Source organism: Sinocyclocheilus anshuiensis, unplaced genomic scaffold (assembly GCF_001515605.1).
Source record: "Sinocyclocheilus anshuiensis isolate Anshui unplaced genomic scaffold, SAMN03320099.WGS_v1.1 scaffold529, whole genome shotgun sequence".
NCBI classification, from domain to species: domain Eukaryota; kingdom Metazoa; phylum Chordata; class Actinopteri; order Cypriniformes; family Cyprinidae; genus Sinocyclocheilus; species Sinocyclocheilus anshuiensis.
The window spans coordinates 576,125-580,391 of NW_015540872.1; positions in this window are offsets into that span (position 1 = coordinate 576,125).

Below are 4,267 nucleotides of genomic sequence, written 5' to 3' on the forward strand. Positions count from 1 at the left end.
TATCGCTCCCCTCACCATTGAGGGTTACTATGAGCATGCTGCTTCCCATCGAGCGCCCGGGTTCGCTCTGTGGGCTGCTCTCATGGTAATATTAGCAGTGCTCCTTTTACCAAAGGGTTGCCTATGAGCGCGCTATTCTTTCTGAATTATTGGAACATGTGGTAGGTCGAGCTCCCCTCTCGTTTCAGTGCTGGGTGTTTGCCCCCCTCAGATAGAGATTTACTGCTAGCCAATCCAGCTTTATGCCTTAGATCGAGTTGGTGACTCAAACATATTGGTTTTGGGATGCACCATTCCATCTATGAGCTGCTCTATGCTTCAAACGCAAGCTTCAGACGAAGAAGTGAATTTTTGGGTGAGCTATTCATTTTAAGAATGATACTGATGTACTGATTTCAGTGACGTCAGTAGCATGTCCAGAGCAAACCTTCATGTTTTGACCTCTTTTGTAGTTAATCTGTCTCTTTGGGGGCTTCCTCTGTTACGAGGCCTGGGCTGCATTCCTGCTTGTCCCACTGTCAACACCCCTGAAGACGTCTTTGCTGCTTTACTGCCTGTCAGAAAAATGTCGTATCTACATTGCTCTGACATACAAGACCTTCCGGCTGCATTTACAGAAAGGGTCTTTAATAGCTGTGCTTCTGCCCTTACCTCTGACAGCACTGTGGTTAGATAGGTGGAGTGTTTGTACTGCAGATGTTATTGGGTCTGGAAAATAAACCTCCCTCTCCATTCCTCCATTTCATCCAAAAGCCAAAGGCAGATTCTAATTAGGGCCGTGACAGATGTGTCCTGGGATAGTGCTGTTTACACATGAGAAAGTGATGTTCCTCTCTCTCTCTCTCCCTCTCTTCATTTCAATTCTGCTCCTGCTACTACTGAGGGAGACTTTAACAAGAAGTAACTCCATTCCTAAACAGCATCTGCAAGTACTGTCAACCAATCCAATATCATTAATCCTTGCTAGCTTGCAGGTCATGCTCAACCTTAATGATTCGTGAACAAGAGGGAGCACAGTTTCTAACTCTGGCTCTCTGACTGTCCTTCTCTATTACAGTTCTCCTTATTTCCTTTTCATCACATGTTCCTTTGCTTCACTCAGTAAGTGCAAAAGCAAGAAGACAGGCCCCTTCCGTTCGTGTTGCTTTTTTTTTTTTTCAGAATAATTAAAATGTGCGAAAGGAGTCCGAGGCCTTTGTGTGACGATGCCGAGAAACAAATGATAATTTATTTATAAGGAAAAAACAGGATTGGGAAAATAGTGCACACATTTCATTATTTATGACATTTTTCAGGCAGTCTTAATTTATACAATCCTGTGATTTTTTTTTATTTTTTACTTTAGCTATGCAGAGAATGAGAGGGAAGTGTTTGCGTTGCGTTTTGCATTACTAGATTTATCAGAAAGATGGAAACTTGCAGATCCACCCACACAATGCGTGAACAGCAAACACAATAATAAAAACAAAATGAGTCTCATATGGGTGTGAATCTCAGTGGACCAACAGCCCCTCTAGCTTCGATGCTACAGCTCTATTAATCTAATTAAGAAAAGATGATGTCTAAATGTCATTGAAGTAAGCTTTTGATTGAGTCCTGCAACGTTTTTAGTTATCAGATTGGCCTAATCGACTGTACCTTTTATCTGAATGAAGAAGACTTTTTGTTAGGAACTTTTGTAAGATGCTGAGGACTTTTACAGCTAATTTACTGCCAAATTTGCCTAAATTGATACATTATATGTGTATTAGGTAGGTAGGTAGGTAGGTCAGACAATTTGAGAGAAATTGAATAAAATAATTATATACAAGTATATACTGTTATAATTTTATTCAATTTCTCTCAGGTTTTCTGACAGACAGACAGATGGATAGATAGATCTTGAATCACAATATGTAGAATTTCAGTATTTTCTAACAGACCTTTTTTTATAAAAAAAAAAGTCATAAGTAGTCAACAAAGACACCACACAGAAGAAGAAAAGATAAGAGAAGTGCATTTAAACATGCAATCCACTGACCGTAGCACCTCTGTTTCTGTTGGTGGTAGCAACCGAGGGGAATTGGGGTCACAGCCACTTCCCGAACAAGCCCACACATACACATGCATATCACGATCTCATCCGGCCACTGGAGTGTGTTCTGCAGACCTCTGTGTCCCCTGGGCGTCCCCTCTGAATATATTGACTTGGACATCTGCTCCCCCCACCCCAAATACCCCATCAACCCCCAGCCACCTTATCCATGACTGCCCTATTATCATGAGCTCCTGTGAATATAGTGCATTCTGGGTAAGAGGGCCCATAAAAGAATGATCAGGCGAGGCTTTCAGATGCAAGTCAGTGGTAAAGACTCTCTCTTTGTCGAACAAAATGGAAATGCACAGACGAGCATCGCACCTGTTGAAAGCCCTTGTGGTGCTTGGCGGCACTCACATGCGGCATTATGTGCCTTATTATTTATACAGGGCTGTCAGCTAATATTGCATATGTGTCTCCACAGAGCACTCTGCCATCCTTGAAAGTCACAGTGAGAGACACCCAAAGTTGCACCGACAGGGGCTCGGCGCTCACTGGGGACTTTCTGCTTTCTGAAGAATTCATAGCTCTGCACTATTGACATAATGCATCTGTGCTGCTGTCTGATAAGCATTCTTTTTCATCTCCCCTGTTCAACCCCTTCACTCCACATGTTATTATGGCCTTGCGCTTCTAGCCCTGCTCTGAATTTTTCAAGAGTACATTTAAACAGCAGTTCCCATTCTTGAGAGTGCAAGAATGTCATCTCGTCTTTTTCCTCCTCTTTTTTTTGAAGTGCTCGATATGAGAGAACAAATCCCATCCCGCGCAACTCTGTAAATATTTGGAGCTGCGCTGCTGTGTCTACATAAAGTCTATTTGGGGCAGTGTAGTCTTTAACCCTTCTCTTCGCAGCCGTGGGTGTCATCTTTCTGCTACCATGTCAGCTTATTAGATAAAGAATTAATTATCGTATTCGACAGCTGTGAACGCGGGATTCGCGATACCTTCCAGACAGCTGTGGGAAGCTGAGAGAAGGCCAGGAAAGGGTTAACAGCATTGTTCATTCATCTGCAGCGAGTGACATTCTTTATGCTAGAGCAACCTCTGATTAGGGGGTGAGCTTTAATGGCAACTAATTAGCCAACCTCTTCAGCCCGGCGTAATGATCAAACGAGCTGTCACCGGGTACCTGATACAATGATCCGCTTCCTCACTCCAGATATGATATTTTATTCCCCTGCAATTATGCTTTCCCCATCTCTCCACGTGTGTTTATTGCCTGAAGCACACATGTCAAATTAAAGAGCAGCTTATGCACCTGAAATTTAATTATTGCCCACTGCACTACCGCGCACAATGGGGAAATGTCAAAGCGAGCAATCCACTTCAAGCAAGCAAGTGCTGTTTCACTCTGAAAGATGGAATATGCATTTAGAAGTTTTTTTCACCCTCCCTAAATCACCTGTTTTAAATCTTTTTAAGGTTCACCAGTCTTAGTGTTCTCATAGGACAGTCACTCTGATGGTGAACAGTGCTTATTTTGTCTGTAAGCCTTTTTTGCTTGTTTGTTTTAGAATTTCGAAATTGGATTTTAAAATGTTGCCTTCTTGTTTTCTCTTGTCAGTTAGAGAACAAACAGAGAAGGTTAACATGATTCATTTTATTCTGATTATTATTCTTATTAAGTCCCGATATGTGACCCTGGACCACAAAACCAGTCTTAAGTAGCACAGGTATATTTGTAGCAATAGCCAACAATACATTGTATGTGTCAAAATTATCGATTTTTCTTTTATGCCAAAAATCTTTAGGATATTAAGTAAAGATCATGTTCCATGATGCTATTTTGTAAATTTCCTACCATAAATATATCAAAACTTAATTTTTGATATGCATTGCTAAGAACTTCATTTGGACAACTTTAAAGGCGATTTTCTCAATATTTTGATTTTTTTTTGTTGCACCCTCAGATTCCAGATTTTCAAATAGTTGTATCTCGGTCAAATATTGTCCTATCCTAACAAACCATGAATCAATGGAAATCTAATAAAAAAATTGACCCTTATGACTGGTTTTGTGGTCCAGGGTCTCATATGTAAACACTAGTATTGTTATGCTTTTTGTTTGTTCTTACCATGGTCACCCATTGTTCAGCTTCAGGCACATATTATTAGCCTAAAACTAACAGATTTCAGCCTTTTGTTTTTTTGTCTGTCATATAAAGGTCACATTAAAACTATCCTGTGC